Source organism: Papaver somniferum, chromosome 9 (assembly GCF_003573695.1).
Source record: "Papaver somniferum cultivar HN1 chromosome 9, ASM357369v1, whole genome shotgun sequence".
Lineage (NCBI taxonomy): Eukaryota > Viridiplantae > Streptophyta > Magnoliopsida > Ranunculales > Papaveraceae > Papaver > Papaver somniferum.
The window spans coordinates 141,026,319-141,049,668 of NC_039366.1; positions in this window are offsets into that span (position 1 = coordinate 141,026,319).

The window sequence follows — 23,350 nt, forward strand, 5'->3', positions numbered from 1 at the left end:
AAAACATCAATAGAACTACCAATGGCAGTTGCGTGAAGCTTCCATGAACAACCTTTCACACTATACGGCGGTGAATCTCTCAAGGTCATTCTTCTTCTTAATTACCTCATATCCAGTTCTCATGCAGTATTTTTGGCATGCTATACGTACGGCATCAACACCACCATAGAATAATTGATCTGTATCATCAAAAATCTTATCCCAACCATCTGAAAAAAACACTCTTGGGGCTTCTTTACCTTCTTTCAAATAACTATTCTTTGCACTGACAACTAAGTCTGCATTACTGTCAACTTCCATACGCCTAGACGCGCCATTTGAAATTACATCCACGTGCAAATCAAAGAAAGCTGATTGCTTTGAAGAATGTAATGCAGAGATGCCCTGGAGTGTTACATCGGCAAGAATAGGAACTATCGCTTGATTCTGGAAATAGTTAACCAGAATAGTCGATGGAGTCAACCAGCTCCACATATTACAGATGCAAAATTTCAAATCCTCTAAAGTTGAAAACGATGTAACCTCATATGCAAAATGATATTGCTTATGGTATACATGAGAATAGATGGAGAAGTCTGGTTTGGGACCAACGTCAGACATGTTAACCCTGTAAATGATCCAAAAATTAACTAAGTCTCTGAATGGATATAAGTTATACATATTGATATGTATTGGCATCTACTGTATTGCACGATACATACTAAGAGCGCAGGCTATATGTAGTACGTATTGGTATGTAACATGTAGAATAACTAAGTCTCTGAATTCCTATACGTTATACATATTGATATGTATTTGTATGTAACATGTAGAATATATTTTACAACATATCAATATGTTTTGAGTTTCATCTTCTATAAATAGAAGAACTGCAGCTATATCAAAAAGAGAATACAAAATTACTACACGATCTATCTAACAAAACAAACCTATATCAAAAAATACAGTAAAACAAACCTATATCAGATTACAAAGAAACTAAAACAGAACAGCAGCAGAGAAAAGGTGATTATAGTAACATACATTGTTCGAATCTGAGATTAACCTAATTCGATTTTAAGATACCTAATTGAAAACACAAAAATCACAATGTAAATCGAACGGAAACTGAATTGAACAATATAAATCATCACAAAACTGAAATCATAAAAGAAAGATAACAATGTACATCATAGACAACTATTCTGATAGAAATCGGATCAGAATAAACCTAATTATTCATCAACATTCCAAGAACAACAGCAGAGGAAGATGATTTACGAGATAAATACCTTGTTCGAATCTGATTTCGAAGCACAGATGATTTACGAGATAATAGCTGTGATTTACGAGATAAAATACTGTGATGAACCAAAACGCAGGAGCAGAGAAAACAATCTGAGATGAAAAAAAAAAGAGAAAGAAACTGAATTTGATTTGTTCGTGGAGTTGCAGAAAGGGTATTTTTGGTACTTTTGAAAAACTTGTCTTGTGTGACCCGCACGTTTTGGACTAGGGAATAAATATTCTGGTCCAAAAACATGTTTTTGGACCAGCAGATAATTTTATTCTAGGGGTGGATTAGAGAGTAACCAGTACTGGGTTTCCTGGACTACCTAGTAATTCCTAGTGAGAAATTTGCTAGATGGTCCACAAAATCCAACCCGGGTTAACCTGTAGTCCAGAGGGAAAAATCTTTTAACCGGAGGTCCAAAAACCTTTTTGAAAACTGAAAATTACTTCCCTGCCCATCGATACTCACGTGTGACACCAATTGATTCACGTCTCAAAGATTTTCGTGTGAACAAAAACGATTTTCCCCAGAATCTCTTCATCCTTCTTCTGTATTCGTTCTTCCTCTGTCTTCATGTTTCTTATCTGTAAAAAATCCACAAAAACCTAAATCTGTAATCAAATTACGGGATAATGATCAAAACCTAGATTTACAATTAAGAAATTATATAAAATACTCAAAAACCTTATTTTTTTGAAGAATCATATCCACAAAACCCTAGTTTACTAAGAAGAATTAGCATACTACGAGATTCTTCTCCCAAAAATCAGTAAAAGATTGTGATTTTGAAGAAAAAGGTACTCCCGAATCTGAAACAGCATGAAAGAAGAAGAAAAAGAAATTTGTTGCAACTCAACCAACATCAAAGAAACCTGGGATTTCTGCCAAAAAAAAGGTATTGTTTCTAATTACAAAAATTAAATCCAATATGTGTAATGTTTTCAGTTTTATTTTTGTTGATTTTTTATACCAATTTTCTATATGATCCTAGAGTACATATCAGTATGTATTATTAAAATTCTTGATATGTACTGCTCAAACCCTTCTACTGCATGTTTACGTATGATCTTACAATACATATCCATATGTAATGCATATATTTTGTGTATGATCCTACATTACATTTTATTATGTACTGCTAAAAACTCTAGTTTATAGTTGATATATGTGCTATTGATGTACTTTGTTCTTGAATTGGTACATATCAACATGTATTACTGGATATATATGACCAGTGCAATAAATATGTATTGGGTAAACCTTTTTATGCTTGTTATGTACATATCAGTATGTAGTGTTAAAATTCTTGATATGTACTGCTCAAACCCTTCTACTGCATGTTTACGTATGATCTTACGATACATATTCATATGTCATGCATATATTTTGTGTATGATCCTACATCAAAATTTAGGATGTACTGTTAAAAACTCTAGTTTATAGTTGATATATGTACTGTTGATGTACTTTGTTCTTGAATTAGTACATATCAACATGTATTACTGGATATATATGACCAGTGCAATAAATATGTACTGGGTAAACTTTTTTATGCTTTTTATGTACTAGGTAAACCCCCAATACATATTGATATCCAAAACACACTATCTTGATTTTGATTGAAACTAGTTCCGAAACGAACCGATGCTCGAACATCAGTCGTCATAAACTTTGATCTCTCTTCCATAGGTTGCTGGAAGAATCATCGACTTACATCGATCATATCTCCAATTGTATCAGTAGAAATTCCATGGTTCTGGGATTTTATTTGTATGATGAGTTTGGATTAATCTGTTTAGTCTGTATACTTTTTAAACCTGAGTGAAAATTTTGAATTGTATATCAGACTATTATCTAACAGTAGATATGGACATGTACTGAGTGAAAAACTTCTGCGTTGTGCTTCACATTATGATCCAACAGTAGATTAACATATACTTATAGAAAAGGCAGCTCCTTGGCTAGTAATTTCATATGGAAAAGGCAAAGAGGTGGATATATCTTTAATGACTGTGTATTGACTAGATAGCTATTTATGAAAATTACTAGTAATTTCTTTTCTGTATTGATATACATTTCTTTTACATATGGAAAAGGTAGAGAGGTGGATATATACTTATGGAAAAGGTAGTTCCTTGGTTAGTAATTTATTTTTTGTATTGGTATACATTAAATGGATATATCTTTAATGATTGTGTATTGATTTCACCTCCAAAGACTAGTATTGTTACAGACGGGAATGGGGATTCCATGGTTTTTATGCTTTTTAGTAGAAAGAAGGAAAATGAAGAGGAAATTCTTGTGTTTTGTCATCCAGGTTACAAGGAATGGAGAATTCATAAGTCCCCTGACGATGGAGAAGACAGTCGGTCTATGTGTTACCTCAAAGGTAAGCTACAAAAACGTGCTATGGTAAAGAATACTTGGAAATAGATGTACGTATTTATACAATACATATCAATATGTACCAAGTAGAAACTAGTTTATGCTTGAACACACATCACTCCTTATCACATGCCTAGCATATGTATTATCCTAGAGTACATATCAATATGTACTTAGGAAAAGATGATTCGTTTATGCATTCCATATCATTACATACTGTATAAACCACTAGACCTAGGTTATGTTGATCCTTCAGTATATATCGTTACGTACTTGGGGAAAAACTGATTCTTTTATCTAGTACATATCATTGTGTATTGTATAAATCTCTAACCTTAGTTTGTGCTTGCATATAATCTTACGGTAAATATCAATATGTACTTAAGAAAAAGGTGATTTGTTGATGCAGTACATATCATCATCTCGCTAGATCGTTTAATATCCATATTGCTTGATTTTTTATTTTTTTTGCGTATTAAACTTTAGAAATTCTTACTCAAGGAAATTACTTTCATTGATTCACTTGCAGAATATTGGAAACTTCATAAAGTACATCTGTCATGCCTTCAAAGGTACTTGTATGCCTACATTATCAAGAACTAGCAGTGGACGTCATCGTTGAAGGAATACCATACTTTACTTTGTGAACTCCAATTGCTAAATGAGGCCTAAACAGTCTACATGGAGACACCAAGATGAAGTTATGATTAGTGAAAATGCCATATTAATTAATCCCAAGCTATATTACTCATGCATCGACGGACTACTAGTCATTTTAATGCTTTTAGCTCTACATATCGTGTGATTGACACCTTGTGATGGAGAGTGAAAAAATGTCATCGGTTATGCCAGTATTGTGTATCTCTGATCGAGTAAGAATTTTTTTTGAATGTTAGCTTTAGAATCAATAGCATACAACACGCTTTGTCTTTTGGTCCCAAACTGTTCCTTTGTGTATATATCTGGAACTGCGAAATTATTGCTTGCATTCATCTGCGAAAACACTGTTTATACTTGAATATTCAATTTTCTGAGAGCTGACTGTATCCGAACTCTGGTTTCTGATGTTTTATTATTGAGATCAAAATTACATATATTACATATAAAAGAAAAAACAACTTTTTCCTATTGTAGACGCTAAAATCTGTCGCTTAGTGCTAACATTTTATGAAAAGAATACAATAAACTCCCCAAATTAACTAAAACTGATCCGCAAGTATGCCACCAAATAAACTTCATATCTAATCTGTATAAGTATATGGCCAGAATTCTTCCATCAGCACTGCCCGTTCTTCCTTTCAAATTTTATCGCCTTGTAGGATGACGTCCCCTCTTTAAAGTATGCCTACGCAGCATCTGCAGACAGAAATAATGCACAATAAATGAACAATAAAATCATTACTTCTTTTGCAACCTCAGCCCTCTCTCTCCATCTCTCTACTCCCTCTATTTTCTATAAAATCACTTCCATGTCAAAGTGGTTAATTATCAGTTTAATAACCTCGAAACTTACTGTTCTGGAGTTGAATCCCAAGTTTAAAAATGAAAATTACAGTACATATACACATGTAATGAGTGCAAACCTAGTAGATACTCATGTGAACTAATAGAACACCTAGTAGATATTGATATGCACTGAGTGAAAACCTAGCAGATATTCATATGTACTAATAAAACACCTAGTAGATATTTATATATAAAGAGTGAAAACCAGTACATATTGATATGTACCGAGTAGAAACCCAGTACATATTACGTTTACCATCCATGAATATATATTATAAACCAGTACATAGTAATATGCACCGAGTAGAAACCCAGTACATATTACGCTTACCATCCATAAGTTTGTATAAATATTTATCGTAAAAAAATTACGCTTACCATCTCGATGTTCTAACAAATTATCATAGTGTACGTTATCTTACGTGGTCAGACCAACGTCATCTAACTTGAGACGAACATGCAATACTATTTTGTTACCCAAGTATTCATTGGCATCAAACATATGACACTAAGCAAGAGTATCCTGAATTGGAATCAAACATAGCACCAAATTCATAACTCTATAATACTTTATGTCTTCACCTATATAATGATTTTGTTCCATTGACAACATATTATATTTATAGATTTCATAATTAGAAACTCGAATGTTAAAATGACGCATACACCAATTGGGTGCTGCATATGCACTTTCTTACAACATTTTCGTTTACCTATCGAATATCCTCCGAGTAGTTGAGATGAGAACAGAGACCTACTACCTCCATCATCAACAACCCCTCTATGTTGTTGTTGTTGAACCTTCCTTCTATCATCAATACCACCTAATCCAGAACCTCCTCCACCACCACCGTCGTTACCTCCATTACCACTTTGATATCTAGTACATATTGGACGTTTTACAATGGATCTAAAAAATCTAGGGTTCATTCAATTTTATCAAAAAAAAAATCACAATTCAAAATCATCCAAATCAAATAAAACTAGAGAGCGAAAGAATGAAAGAGCAGATCTCCAAGGCCAATATCAACAGTAAAGAGAATAGGCTAATTAAAATTGTACCGTCTAGCAAATGATCCCTTATGAGGTGGAAAATTAGAAATGAAAAAAATGCAAATATTGAAATAAGAAAAACGACGATTCACCATTATCTACTCCTCCGGGTTTAGTTTATAGAGAGAGTTGGAATCTCTGTTTTTTTTCCATGAATCGCCATCGCCATCGCCATCATCATCGCCAGATCTCTCCAATTGGTGAAGAAAGAATTGATAAAACCGAATTAGATTTGACTAGAAGGGTTTTTTAGGCATTTTAAAAATACACTTTATAACTTCCGCACATGTTCGGACCAACGAGTAAAAAATCTGGTCCAAAAACATGTTTTTGGACCAGCGAGTAAATTTATTTTAGTGTTGGATTACACACTAAACGGTTCTTCTAAAACTGGATTAACCAGTAATTCCTAGATTTCAGTTTCTTTTAGTACAATCCCTAAACGACGGTGCTTCTAATGGGTGGACTTGCTGGGATTGGTGGAATATTTTTATTTTGGATCTGTCGAAAGGAAAAAATTCATTGAAAAAGAGGTATTTAAGGGGTACCTCAACCCAATAAATACAACTGATCCAAAAAAGGGAGATTGAGTTTGGAAACGATCACCCAAAGAAGAGAACAAAGAAACAAAGATCCAAAAGAAATTAACAAACAAAACATACACCAAACGTCTCGTATCCAAATCAAAGTGGCCGATGGAAATACGAATCCCATAAATCTATCACCATGTCAGCCGTTAAACCCAACATGCTAGTGTTTGACTCCGCCCAAAAGTAAGCTTGGATCTTAATATCTCGAATTATACTTTCCAAGTTTCACCTTTTGTGATTGAAAGTTCTAGAATTCCTTTCTTTCCAAATGCACCACCATATTGCAACCGGTAAGTTGTTCCATATACGATCAAGTCTTTCATCACCCCAATCATGACTCCAAGTTTTTATAGTCGCGGAAATATTACGATCGTAATTCTAATTAAGGTTGCATCCTTCGACAAAATAGTCCCAAATTCTCTTTATTCGCCAAAAATCATAGAATAAATGGGCGATTGTTTCATCTTCTTCTTCACAAAACCGGCACACCCTATCCACATTCATACCCCTTCAAACAAGGTTATCTGTGGAGGGATTGGTGGAATTATTAGAGATGCAAATCCTATTCCAGCATGTTTTGAAGCAAAACATTATTTTTTTTTGCTTGGAAAATGTTAGACATGCCAGGTATCAATCCAATGATAGCATGTTACTCATTGAATATATGTCCATTTTTCAAACCTGTGAAACATAAAAAACGAAAATTAGCTGATCAGTTGTGCAAAGCAGTTGATGCTGATATATATCATATGTTAAAAACAAACATAATAAAGAAGAATGGCAAACTAAAGGTTTGTATCGACCTCACAGACCTGAATAGGCTTGCCCAAAAGATAGATTCCCCTACCTGAAATCGATAGGGTGATGGAAGCTCTCACATGTTATGAATGCTTATTATTCAATAATGGGCTTTCAGGTTACAATCATATACCTAAGAATCCAGTAGATGAGGAGCATACTGCATTCATAACTGACAGAGGTATTTACTGTTTCAAAACCATGCCATTTGGTGATGTAGTACATCTTTCTCTGTATCAACTATTCTAGTTGATCCATTGTTTTCTATCAACAATGATTGTTGATCCCTTGAGTCCATATCAACCATGACTGTTGATCCCAATGTATGTATCAACTATTCTAGTTGATCCCTTTACGTCTGTTTTAGTTTTCTTACTTTGCAAGTTTTTACTTTCCTAGTTTACATAGAATTTCTTTTAATCGATTCATGTAAGCCTATATAAAGGCTATGACTTCTTGTTTAGAGATCGTCTTATTATCAGTCTTTTGATTATCAATTACTCTTATTTATCTTGATTTTTTTCAATCAGATTTATCTAAGTTTATGACGAAACTTAAACTCTCTTCGCATTCCCAACAACTAGTTTTCTTTCACCCTATCTTTGCTACATTAGTTGGTACAATAACCAACGTTTTTAGATTCTTATCTAAAGACAGATCCTTAGACCGCTTCCGCAATCTCAAAACCCTAAATTTTTCTTCAACTTTTAGCTTTCTTCTTCAGGAAGTATCAATGGCTGATCAACCTCTTACCAAAGCAGACCTTGCTGATCTAGAAACAAGTATCGTAACAATACTAGAAAAAACTTTGACAGAGAAGTTAGAAAAGAAATTTGAGGTACATGAAAACTTCCTAATCAAGTTATTAAAACACGTAGGTTTAGACGATGAAGGCATGCCAGGATTGAGTGATGATATGGAAGAAAAGAAAGACGAAAAGAAAGGAGAAAAGAAAACAGAAGAACAAAAAGACGATGAAACAAAAAAAATTAAGCACGGTTCTTTTGTTCAGAATACTTCTATTCCTGAGAATGTTTCACATAAGTTTAAATACACAAGGCAGTATGAAAGTTTTATCAACAGTCATTTTAAAAAACATGCAATTATGAATCTCGACGGTGATGAAGATGACAAGGTAGAAGACGAACAAGAAAAAAGGTGGATAGAGGATAAAAGATTAAAATCTAGTATGAATCCTTATGGAACTTTACCAAAATATAAAGTTGAAAGCTGATATACCCAACTTTCATGGTGGGGTTACATATTGAAGATTTATTGGATTGGTTTTATGAAGTAGAGTTGTTTTTCAACTTCATGAAGTACCTGACTCTTCAAAAGTGAAACTAGTAGCATATAAGCTTAAAGGTGGAGCTGCATCTTGGTGGGAAAAACTCTGTGAAGATCGACGTAATTATGAAAAGCCTTCTATACCTACATGGAAAATAATGAGAGATTTATTAAGAGATAAGTTTTTACCTAGAGATTTGTAGATGGTGGATTTTCAACAAAGGCTAAAATCGTAAACTCATAATTATACGAAGCTCTGATTCAGCAATCAGACGTGAGTATCGAGACACGGCTCTCTCATCGAATTCTCAACGGAGAGTACTTTCTCTCAGAGTACATGTATATATGTAGTCTCACGACTGGACAACGGCATATCTCATGAATACTGAACACTTTCAGTAATTATTTCTATATAGTATCACGAGATGGACGACTCCTAGAAAACTTGCTCTGCTAGTATAGAGCGATAACGTCTTCAAGAACAAACAACAAGTTTACCCTGACTATATAAAGGATATGACTTACCGACAAGCTCATATCGGGATAATTAATGTGATAGACGCATTTATGTGTCTAATATATCTCATTTGTATATACTGTTAGTGCCCGTTTTTGTACTTATTGTGTTATTTTATGTCTTTGTAGGAAGTTTTAGAGAAATAAGCCCTTGCGGCGAAATGGGCTCAAAAAGCAGTGTTTTACACCCCAGAGAAAATTACTAAAGCACCCCAGAAATGCACCGGAAGCGTCCCAGAAATGTGCCGGAGGAATCCGGAAAAATTACTATTTCCACCCCAAAATTACTATTTCCACCCCAATTGCTATTCGCACCCCCAGTTTGGATAGGGGGACACCATCTTCTTCATTTCAAAAACTGAATTTTGGCGGGAAAACATGCATGAGAACTGGCAAAAGTTTGATCGAATTTTTTAACGTGTTATGGGGAGATTAAATGGCTGAGACTTGGCAGGAAGATGTGATTAAGCCTAAGGAAGATATTTTGGGTGTCGGGTCCGATCGAATTTAGCTAGAATTGGCTAGGGAAGCCACGAACTCAAAACAGAGACACACGTACAGGGAGGATAAAAACACGAGTTCGGGAGAGTTATGGACGTGTTTCGATCGAGTTTGATGGCTCCAAAAACACTCTGGGTGATTACAACATGATTTGGAGCGTGTTGGAAGAGATTTGGAGCGTGAAGAAGTTATTTTTGGAAATTATTCTCCGAAATAAGAAAAAAAATATTCCGAGTAAAGAAGGATTTTCACGAGTTATTGCGGGGGATTTGATGATGCATGTGAGTATATAAAGGTTCTTTGGGTCGAGTAGAGGGTCTGTCGAGAGTTGGGAGAAGAGAGGAGAGCGCAAGAAGCAGAAATCACGAGTTGAGTTTCTGCTGCTGCTGCCATTGATGAAGGCCAAGAACACGAAGAACGGACTTGCATAGACAGTCGTCCTCCAACAGTGTTTACGACGCAGAGCTGTGGGTCGTAGTGTGGGTCGTAGTTTGGGTCTTGCAACATCATAACATTTTGTATCGTTCTTCTTGTAACAGTTGAACAACGCCTTTGCAACGGTTATCTATGTTGCAATTTTTCTGCTCAATTGTTTTACTCCCTTTAATCAACTTTTGAGCTTTATACATGTATTTTGAGATTATGATTAATATGAGGAGCTAAACCCCAACACTGGGGCGATGGAGGAAGCCTTAATTCATCTATGTGGTAATTTTATTTAATTCTATATTTACTTTTTGCACCAATTTTAATTGAATTAAGATTTTAATTGATTATTTGTGATTTCATTTGATGGTTTATGCTTAGTCCTAGGGATTTTTGATATGCCATGCTTAAGAAATACAAGTAATATTTTATAAAATCTACTTTGGAAAAGAATAGAGTTAATATTCATTTTGTTTTGAATTATAATTGCCTAGAATTAATTTCTGAACCATTTAAGAAATGAATTTGGCCGAATCCTAAGCCCCAGTAACTCTCACCATTGTTAATATTTTATTGTATATATTTATATTTTTTTATTAAGTCTAAAAAAAATTATCCTTCACAAATCCGAGAGTTTGAACCTCACTACTACAATCCCGAAAAATCTCATAATCATTTTGGCGCCGCCGACGCGGATTTGTGTTTAGGTAGAATTTTTAGGTTTTTATTATTCCATTTGTTCTTTTTACGTCTCTTTGGTATGTCTTTGTATTACAGGTTTGAAGTTGGATACTAAGACCTTGGAGTCAAAGCTTAAAGCTAAAAGAGAAGGAAAAAAGACAAAGCAAAAAAAAAAAAAAAAGAAAAAAAAAGAGAGAAAAAAAAGAGAGAATTTTTTTTAAGAGACTTTCCATTTTTTTTTGTAATTATTTTTTTTATTATTTTTTTTTCTTTTCTTTGGACTGGACAATCGTGATATTTTTTTTTTAAACCCTACGGAAGGGTTATTATATAAAAAAAAGATTATATATAAACTGTGTGCAGGGAAGGACGACGATTACTATATCGTCTCGGCCCCTCGGCTTCGTACATGACATAGGAGTCGTGGCCCGAGTCGACTTCAACGGTTCATCCCCCGTCTGGTACGGGAGGTAAGTCCATCGAAACACTCGTGAATCTCCTATAAGCGAGTTACTGTATTCCTTAAGGTGATTCATTGATTGAGGACAAATTTGGACTGTTTTTAAATTCCTAGTAAAGGGAAAGGCCTGGCCAATACAAGATAAGGGTTCGGATTTCATCACCGCTCCCTTCTTGCCCGCCTTAGAAAAACGAAACCTAACGCGAACCCAAGCTTAAAATTTGGAATAGAACGAGACCGATAGGGTAACGAGCTTAATAGGAAACTCGTTCGAAAAATATTGGTTGCTCTTTAAGCACACTCCAAAGTTCATGATGGTCTCTGTGAGTTGAATGTGTGACTACGCCGCCTTGTGATAGCGGTGAGGCCTTGGGTATCAAAGCTCCACTGAGCTTCCCTCGCCTCAGTTCAACTTACTTTGACTCGGATTGATTCCAGAGGGGTTTGCTCAAATTGCAACTAATTCCCTTTCGAAAGATAGAAGTTGGTCTAGAAACAATCTAAGTGGAGCCATCATGCTTTTTGTTTGCTAGAAATCTTTAGGTTTGTTTTGGTGGAGTCGAGTCGGCCTTGTTTGTGGTTGTGTAGAATTCCCTTGCAATTAAGAATGTCGAACTGGTATGATAGAAGCCAATACAATGAGTATCGACCTGAATTTGAATATGGACATCATCCTTTTTATGACCATGTTGGGAATAGTGGTTGGGAACGCCATCCTTTGGAAGGATATGGGTCATACCCTGGTGAGCTCAATTACTATCCACACATGCATCAGTCTTACGAGCAAGAAGATTATAGTACTAGTTCTTCGTCTCTAGAGGATACAATCAAACTATTGAAAACTAGTCCCTATTATGATCCTTCTGAACCTGTTCTTCCTCTAGAAGAGTCTCTCAAACAATTAACTGAGAATACAAATAGGTTTGTGTTAGAAATGAATAAACAAAATGCACCCATGAGTGAACCTTCTATACACGATACCATAAGGAATTCATGTGAGTCGGCCCAAAATCTTTTGTTAGAGACCCAGAATAGAACTTCTCTAAAAGATCTAAATTTCCAAAATAGTGTTTCCAATTTTACCCTTGATGTAAATAGTGAATATTTGCCTAATTTAGAGGACGAGGTTAGAATAAAAGACACTACTTATTTAGATAAGGTTCAATCATCTTCGTACTATGATGATGAGGATAGCAGTAATGAAGAATCTGAAATATGTAGGCATAGTGATCAGGAGTCTAGTAATCCAATTGAGCTGTATAGTGATTATTTCTAGTTCAAATCCAAATAATTTTTATGATTATTCACCTATTCAAAAGGACGAGGATTTGATTAGGGATACCACCGTTTTAGACGATGTAGATTTTCCTTTTGATTACGAAGCCGATAGTGGTTTAGAGGAACGGGTTCATTTCGAAAATACTGTTTTAGAGTCTAACGACTTAGAAACAATAGTCTTGGAAGAAGAAGATAGACCCGTAGAGATGAGTAAAGATGCACTACCTGATAATAACTTAGAAGAATCTCTTGAATATTTTAAGGACTCTGAAGATACGGAAATTCAAGAAATAATTAGAGGTCTATCTAGAGACACTGAAAACTCTAAGTTTGGGGGTGATTATCACTTCCCTAGTGCCTTACCTTTAACTCTCAGAAAGTCCCTACACTTAGGACTTGATATCTGTGCCTCGACCATTTTACAAGATTACCTTCATACTCGTTTTCCCGAGCCTAATGATGTCCATGAAGGAGTTCAGTCGTTAGAAACCCATCCTCTGGTTGATGTGGTTTGCCCAGGCTATGATCCCCAGATTGACTTTGTTTTCCCACCAAATAGTTTTCTTCCAACTGTGGGAACGTTTATATTCCAAATGTGTCGAATATTAAGTTGTGAGACTAGACCTAAATGCCTTAGGAAATTAGAATCGACACATTTGCTTAAGAATGACCACTACTCTCACTGTGGTCAATTATGTAAGTCAAACCTGATTGACTTAGAGGATCCTCAGTTATTTAGGTTATTATTTTGTGATTCTAAGTTCTTATTTGAGTTTTTCCAGACTCTAGGACCTAATAATTTGGATCCAACCTATGAGGAAATGCATCCGAGGAAAATATTTTATTTAGACCCTTTCATAGAACCTGAACCTGAACCACAATTAGATATAAATATCTTAATCAGGAAACTAGATAAGGGCATGCTATCCTTGTTCACTTTCTTGGGTTATTGTAGTTTCCTTTGGTCAGCTCTATTTCGTTTTGAAGACCCACAGTTATTTCGACTGTTACTTTATGGTTCGAGTTGACTAATCCTTTCCTAAGTCTGGCTGAAGACTTTAAACTTAGCACTTCTTGGGAGGTAACCCAATCTCATGCAACATGGTAATATCTTTCCTTAACTCTTTTTCTTCAAGTGGTAACAGTTTCTCATTGTTCATGCTTTTAATTTTATCTTTAGAACATCGAGGACAATGTTAGATTTAAGTTTGGGGTGGGGAAGAACTTTTTAGTTGCACTTTTGAAACTTCTAGCGTCACATGGTATCCGGTTAGCTAAGTTTACATACTGTTTCTCACCGAAAAGATAGAAATTGGAATGCTAGGATAACAACTTATTGAGACATTAGAGAAAAAGACATTGAGATCTTGAAATTCAGGAGAGAACTTGTTCCTTTTAGAGGGTAACCGTGATGGACCTAACCATCCATGATGGAAAGGCAAGTAGGTCAGGAAATGCCAGAAAGACAAGCAACCTCACAATGTATCTTAGTTACTGGATTACGACTCTCTCTCAGTAGAAACTTATCATCATCAACAGCAGAGTGACATCAAAATTTATGAAAAAGTTGAAGACGTTTAAGGTTTAGAAGCAACAATAGAAAAGAATAATTCAAAAATCAAAGTTGAAGACTTAGTTACAAGAAGTTATAAGAGCAAATGATATAAGTTGTTGAAGTTCATGATATCAAGACATCACAAGTTGTGAAGATCCAAGTTCTAAAGTCCTTCTCTCATGGCCATGTAAATTGTTTGTCTTGTTAAAAAAAAAAAATCGAAAAAAAAAAATGAAAAATGAAAAAAAAAAATGAAACATCATTACGTTCTTTTTGTTCAATAAGGCCATAGGGAAGAAGAAATTTATAAGTCAAGCAAGAAATCTAAGAGAAGAGTTAATTGTCAAGGTTCTATGAGGTTCGAGAGTTTATCATCAACAGTTGAAGACCGAAGAAGGCGTTGTTTCTACTGAGCACTGTGATAGTGTCGAAGAAAGATGCATTTTGGTTGCTTTGTTAGTCTGCTTTCAATCTGGCACAAGATCTTTCTAGCATTGGTTTAACTCATCACACGTAATTAGTCCAGCTGTGTAGCAGATGTCCCTCTCATTTTTATCTCTCTCCTAATCTTATCCAGCTGTAAAGCAGCGGATGCATCTTACAATGTTTATCTAGCTGTGTAGCGGATATCTCTTTATCTAGCAGTCGTGTGGATGTGTCTCCCCTTTTCTTCAGTCAACTTTAGAGATGACACCTTTAATTTCTCTGGCATTCTACTTACTTGGAGATAGGTTGAGAATATGTATGTCCTCATAACTCTTTGGATACTTGTGACCAATTAGGAGTAAAGGTTTTGTGGGTACACCTCTGGTAAACCCTTCGGAGACAACACTCCGCCGCTAGGGCCACCTAGCGGTTTAACGGCCTGCTGCACGTGCTAAGTGTAGTCTTTTTATCTTTTCAAAAATAAATTTTGCTCGAGGACTAGCAAATAATAAGTTTGGGGGTATTTGATAGACGCATTTATGTGTCTAATATATCTCATTTGTATATACTGTTAGTGCCCGTTTTTGTACTTATTGTGTTATTTTATGTCTTTGTAGGAAGTTTTAGAGAAATAAGCCCTTGCGGCGAAATGGGCTCAAAAAGCAGTGTTTTACACCCCAGAGAAAATTACTAAAGCACCCCAGAAATGTACCGGAAGCGTCCCAGAAATGTGCCGGAGGAATCCGGAAAAATTACTATTTCCACCCCAATTGCTATTCGCACCCCCAGTTTGGATAGGGGGACACCATCTTCTTCGTTTCAAAATCTGAATTTTGGCGGGAAAACATGCATGAGAACTGGCAGAAGTTTGATCGAATTTTTTAACGTGTTATAGGGAGATTAAATGGCTGAGACTTGGAAGGAAGATGTGATTAAGCCTAAGGAAGATATTTTGGGTGTCGGATCCGATCGAATTTGGCTAGAATTGGCTAGGGAAGCCACAAACTCAAAACAGAGACACACGTACATGGAGGAGAAAAACACGAGTTTTGGAGAGTTATGGACGTGTTTCGATCGAATTTGATGGCTCCAGCAACATTCTGGCTGATTACAACATGATTTGGAGCGTGTTGGAAGAGATTTGGATCATGAAGAAGTTATTTTTGGAAATTATTCTCCGAAATAAGAAAAAAATATTCCGAGTAAAGAAGGATTTTCACGAGTTATTGCGGGGGATTTGATGATGCATGTGAGTATATAAAGGTTCTTTGGGTCGAGTAGAGGGGATGTCGAGAGTTGGGAGAAGAGAGGAGAGCGCAGGAAGCAGAAATCACGAGTTGAGTTTCTGCTGCTGCTGCCATTGATGAAGGCCAAGAACACGAAGAACGGACTTGCATAGACAGTCGTTCGCCAACAGTGTTTACGACGAAGAGTTTTGGGTCGTAGTGTGGGTCGTAGTTTGGTTCTTGCAACAACATAACATTTCTATCGTTCTTTTTGTAACAGTTGAACAGCGCCTTTGCAACAGTTATTTCTGTTGCAATTTTTCTGCTCAATTGTTTTACTCCTTTAATCAACTTTTGAGCTTTATACATGTATTTTGAGATTATGATTAATATGAGGAGCTAAACCCCAACACTGGGGCGATGGAGGAAGCCTTAATTCATCTATGTGGTAATTTCATTTAATTCTATATTTACTTTTTGCACCAATTTTAATTGAATTAAGATTTTAATTAATTATTTGTGATTTCATTTGATGGTTTATGCTTAGTCCTAGGGATTTTTGATATGCTATGCTTAAGAAATACAAGTAATATTTTATAAAATCAACTTTGGCAAAGAATAGAGTTAATATTCATTTTGTTTTGAATTATAATTGCCTAGAATTAATTTCTGAACCATTTAAGAAATGAATTTGGCCGAATCCTAAGCCCCAGTAACTCTCACCATTGTTAATATTTTTTTGTATATATTTATATTTTTTTTATTAAGTCTAAAAAAAATTATCCTTCACAAATCCGAGAGTTTGAACCTCACTACTACAATCCCGAAAATCTCATAATCATTTTGGCGCCGCCGACGCGGATTTGTGTTTAGGTAGAATTTTTAGGTTTTTATTATTCCATTTGTTCTTTTTACGTCTCTTTGGTATGTCTTTGTATTACAGGTTTGAAGTTGGATACTAAGACCTTGGAGTCAAAGCTTAAAGCTAAAAGAGAAGGAAAAAAGACAAAGCAAAAAAAAAAAAAAAAAAAAGAGAGAAAAAAAAGAGAGAATTTTTTTTAAGAGACTTTCCATTTTTTTTGTATTATTTTTTTATTATTTTTTTTTCTTTTCTTTGGACTGGACAATCGGGACATTATTTTTTTTTTTTAAACCCTACGGAAGGGTTATATATATATAAAAAAAAATTATATATAAACTGTGTGCAGGGAAGGACGAGGATTACTATATCGTCTCGGCCCCTCGGCTTCGTACATGACATAGGAGTCGTGGCCCGAGTCGACTTCAACGGTTCATCCCCCGTCTGGTACGGGAGGTAAGTCCATCGAAACACTCGTGAATCTCCTGTAAGCGAGTTACTGTACTCCTTAAGGTGATTAATTGATTGAGGACGAATTTGGACTGTTTTTAAATTCCTAGTAAAGGGCAAGGCCTGGCCAATACAAGATAAGGGTTCGGATTTCATCACCGCTCCCTTCTTGCCCGCCTTAGGAAAACGAAACCTAACGCGAACCCAAGCTTAAAATTTGGAATAGAACGAGCCCAATAGGGTAACGAGCTTAATAGGAAACTCGTTCGAAAAATATTGGTTGATCTTTAAGCACACTCCAAAGTTCATGATGGTCTCTGTGAGTTGAATGTGTGACTACGCCGCCTTTGTGATAGCGGTGAGGCCTTGGGTATCAAAGCTCCACTGAGCTTCCCTCGCCTCAGTTCAACTTACTTTGACTCGGATTGATTCCAGAGGGGTTTGCTCAAATTGCAACGAATTCCCTTTCGAAAGATAGAAGTTGGTCTAGAAACAATCTAAGTGGAGCCATCATGCTTTTTGTTTGCTAGAAATCTTTAGGTTTGTTTTGGTGGAGTCGAGTCGGCCTTGTTTGTGGTTGTGTAGAATTCCCTTGCAATTAAGAATGTCGAACTGGTATGATAGAAGCCAATACAATGAGTATCGACCTGAATTTGAATATGGACATCATCCTTTTTATGACCATGTTGGGAATAGTGGTTGGGAACGCCATCCTTTGGAAGGATATGGGTCATACCCTGGTGAGCTCAATTACTATTCACACATGCATCAGTCTTACGAGCAAGAAGATTATAGTGCTAGTTCTTCGTCTCTAGAGGATACAATCAAACTATTGAAAACTAGTCCCTATTATGATCCTTCTGAACCTGTTCTTCCTCTAGAAGAGTCTCTCAAACAATTAACTGATAATACAAATAGGTTTGTGTTAGAAATGAATAAACAAAATGCACCCATGAGTGAACCTTCTATACACGATACCATAAGGAATTCATGTGAGTCGGCCCAAAATCTTTTGTTAGAGACCCAGAATAGAACTTCTCTAAAAGATCTAAATTTCCAAAATAGTGTTTCCAATTTTACCCTTGATGTAAATAGTGAATATTTGCCTAATTTAGAGGACGAGGTTAGAATAAAATACACTACTTATTTAGATAAGGTTCAATCATCTTCGTACTATGATGATGAGGATAGCAGTAATGAAGAATCTGAAATATGTAGGCATAGTGATCAGGAGTCTAGTAATCCAATTGAGCTGTATAGTGATTATATTATTTCTAGTTCAAATCCAAATAATTTTTATGATTATTCACCTATTCAAAAGGACGAGGATTTGATTAGGGATACCACCGTTTTAGACGATGTAGATTTTCCTTTTGATTACGAAGCCGATAGTGGTTTAAAGGAACGGGTTCATTTCGAAAATACTGTTTTAGAGTCTAACGACTTAGAAACAATAGTCTTGGAAGAAGAAGATAGACCCGTAGAGATGAGTAGAGATGCACTACCTGATAATAACTTAGAAGAATCTCTTGAATATTTTAAGGACTCTGAAGATACGGAAATTCAAGAAATAATTAGAGGTCTATCTAGAGACACTAAAAACTCTAAGTTTGGGGGTGATTATCACTTCCCTAGTGCCTTACCTTTAACTCTCAGAAAGTCCCTACACTTAGGACTTGATATCTGTGCCTCGACCATTTTACAAGATTACCTTCATACTCGTTTTCCCGAGCCTAATGATGTCCATGAAGGAGTTCAGTCGTTAGAAACCCATCCTCTGGTTGATGTGGTTTGCCCAGGCTATGATCCCTAGATTGACTTTGTTTTCCCACCAAATAGTTTTCTTCCAACTGTGGGAACGTTTATATTCCAAACATTTATATTCCAACTGTGGGAACGGCCTGCTGCACGTGCTAAGTGTAATCTTTTTATCTTTTCAAAAATAAATTTTGCTCGAGGACTAGCAAATAATAAGTTTGGGGGTATTTGATAGACGCATTTATGTGTCTAATATATCTCATTTGTATATACTGTTAGTGCCCGTTTTTGTACTTATTGTGTTATTTTATGTCTTTGTAGGAATTTTTAGAGAAATAAGCCCTTGCGGCGAAATGGGCTCAAAAAGCAGTGTTTTACACCCCATAGAAAATTACTAAAGCACCCCAGAAATACACCGGAAGCGTCCCAGAAATGTGCCGGAGGAATCCGGAAAAATTACTATTTCCACCCCAAAATTACTATTTCCACCCCAATTGCTATTCGCACCCCCAGTTTGGATAGGGGGACACCATCTTCTTTGTTTCAAAAACTGAATTTTGGCGGGAAAACATGCATGAGAACTGGCAGAAGTTTGATCGAATTTTTTAACGTGTTATAGGGAGATTAAATGGCTGAGACTTGGCAGGAATATGTGATTAAGCCTAAGGAAGATATTTTGGGTGTCGGGCCCGATCGAATTTGGCTAGAATTGGCTAGGGAAGCCACGAACTCAAAACAGAGACACACGTACAGGGAGGAGAAAAACACGAGTTTTGGAGAGTTATAGACGTGTTTCGATCGATTTTTATGGATCCAGCAACACTCTGGGTGATTACAACATGATTTGGAGCGTGTTGGAAGAGATTTGGAGCGTGAAGAAGTTATTTTTGGAAAGTATTCTCCGAAATAAGAAAAAAAATATTCCGAGTAAAGAAGGATTTTCACGAGTTATTGCGGGGGATTTGATGATGCATGTGAGTATATAAAGGTTCTCCGGGTCGAGTAGAAGGGATGTCGAGAGTTGGGAGAAGAGAGGAGAGCGCAGGAAGCAGAAATCACGAGTTGAGTTTCTGCTGCTGCTGCCATTGATGAAGGCCAAGAACACGAAGAATGGACTTGCATAGACAGTCGTTCGCCAACAGTGTTTACGACGCAGATCGGTGGGTCGTAGTTTGGTACTTGCAACAACATAACACTTGTATCGTTCTTCTTGTAACAGTTGAACAACGTCTTTGCAACAGTTATTTATGTTGCAATTTTTCTGCTAAATTGTTTTCTCCCTTTAATCAACTTTTGAGCTTTATACATGTATTTTGAGATTATGATTAATATGAGGAGCTAAACCCCAACACGGGGGCGATGGAGGAAGCCTTAATTCATCTATGTGGTAATTTTATTTAATTCTATATTTACTTTTTGCACCAATTTTAATTGAAATAAGATTTTAATTAATTATTTGTGATTTCATTTGATGGTTTATGCTTAGTCCTAGGGATTTTGGATATGCCATGCTTAAGAAATACAAGTAATATTTTATAAAATCTACTTTGGCAAAGAATAGAGTTAATATTCATTTTGTTTTGAATTATAATTGCCTAGAATTAATTTCTCAACCATTTAAGAAATGAATTTGGCCGAATCCTAAGCCCCAGTAACTCTCACCATTGTTAATATTTTATTGTATATATTTATATTTTTTTATTAAGTCTAAAAAAAATTATCCTTCACAAATCCGAGAGTTTGAACCTCACTACTACAATCCCGAAAAAGCTCATAATCATAATGCTCCTAGACAGCTTGCCCTGCTAGTATAGAGCCACAAGGTTAATTATTCCTAATTGCTCCTATTCCATGGTCGAATCCACGACTGGTCCCATGGAATGGCAATAACGGTTTTTTTGATTCTATGATCGAATCCACGACTTGATCTCATAGAATAGCAATGACTATATTATCTCATTACTCCGATTTCATGATCGAATCCACAGCTGGTCTCATAAATGGTAATAGATAAACCTTAATTACTCCGATTCTATGGTCGAATCTACGATCCCATGGAATGGTAATGCTCACTTTATTATTCTGAATTTGTATTCGAATCCTCAGCTGATCCTATGAATTAATAATAAACATCTTATTGCTCAGTTTTGTGAATTATTCTCCACTGAATTCCACAATTAGTAATAAATAATCAGCAACCGGGTGTCTGAGCTACCTCTAAGTAAGCCCCGATTCAAATGGTGAAGGTGTATTCAACGATGATACACTAACAGTCACCGCACGAATGAGTATTTCAAAAATACAACGAAACGATGAACCTATGCAAAATAGAGAAGAAATAATAAATAATTAAAAATATTGACCAGGGTGCTGGGAGAACGGACACACGACCGACCGACCTTTTCGTGGTCAATCCCACGCCAGTTTTATATTTTTAATGCATTTTTATTATTTTCCATGATTTGATGAAAATTCTCTCATTTTATCAAATCTCCTTCGTCTTGAGGAAACTCCTCGGTTTCATGGTACTTCCATAAATCCATAAAAATAATATAAAATTAAGGAAAGGAGTGTGGGGCGTGACCATTGGCCAACCGGCCATGCCTTGGTCCCAACCGGCCCCACAACCACGGTTCCTTATTATTTTATTATTATTATTATTATTTCTCTAATTTCATGAAAAAACTCCTTGATTTCATGTTATTTTTGCACAAATCATCAAATAATAATAAAATAAAATAAATTATGAAAACTTGTGGGACCGGGCCTTGGCCGGCCGGCCATGCCCTAGCTGGTCCCACACGCCCCTTTGTTTTATTATTAGTTTTCCTTGAATTCATCAAATTCCTTGATTTCATGGTATTTCTCTCAAATTAGGAAAAATTCCCCCAAATAATCAAAATACCTAAAAATATTAAAAAATTAGGAAAACTCGTGGGACCGAGCCTTAGCCGGCCGGCCATGCCTTCCACGGTCCCACACGCCCTTGTTTTTTATTATTTTAATATTTTTTGCTTCCTTCAACTCATGAAAACTCCTTCAATTCATGGAAACTCCCTAAATTCATCAAATTTCTCAAAATTCATGAATTTTTCATAAAATCATTATAAAATTAGGAAAACTCGTGGGACCGGACCCTAGCCGGTCGGCCATGCCTTCCACGGTCCCACACGTCCTTGCTTTATTATTTTAATATTTTTTGCTTCCTTGAACTCATGAAAACTCCTTCAATTCATGGAAACTCCCAAAATTCATCAAATTTCATGAATTTTTCATAAAATCATCAAAATATTATAAAATTAAGGAAAAGGCACCACGGGACCATGGTCATGACCGACCGAACATGCCTTGACCACGGCGGTCCCACGCCTCCTCATTCCTTATTTTATAATTATTTTTCATCATCTCATGGTGTTTTCCTCAGTTTCGTCGAAACCCTAATTTTGAAATATTTTCTCGAATGGATGCTCAATTGCACGCCAGAAAATATCAAAATTATCAGGACTGAGACGCGGACGCCTTGGGGAAACGAGCACGCTATCTTGACCGACCAAGATTGTATCTTTGGCTCACGGAAGCCGGTCCCATCAATTTTCACAATTTTGACCTAATTTGCACAATTGCTCGTATTAGGTCCAAAACTCTCCCAAACACTTTGGATTTTCATGAAGTGATCGTCAGGCGGTCACGGGACAACCCAGGGCCGATTTCATGACTCCATGGTCGGTCCCTCACCTCGTCATAATTAATTAGGTTTTCTCACCTAAGGCTCAGACGAGCATTTTCGAATAAATGATTAAACCAGCATTTAATCATTCTTTCACCAACAAATCGTCAACTCTTCAGGAGTTCTTCGTATTTGCTCACGTGAGCATATGGACACTACATGGTTGATCCACGGTCCCATGTAATCGCTCCCTTCTTCGTCCCATGGTTGAAATTCTGACGAACCATGAATTGATCATCAATTGATCAAATTAGGGTTTCTGAATCCAAGGATCATCAATCCAGATTCTAACCTTAATAATTTTATGACGACCTCATGGTCATTAATTTTATTAATTATGCTTGGTTCAATGACCAGTATTCTAATTAATATTTTTTGGTACGCTGCCAATAATCCATCAGACGAGCAACACATGCTCAGACGACCAAATATTCAATAATTCATCACATGAGCAACACTTGCTCAGATGATAAATATTTGTTCAAACCAAGGAATATTGGTTCAACAATCAATATTCAACGATTCATCGAATGAGCAATACTTGCTCACTTCATCGTAAGAACTATACCTCTGTCTCATGACATGTTCAATTCAC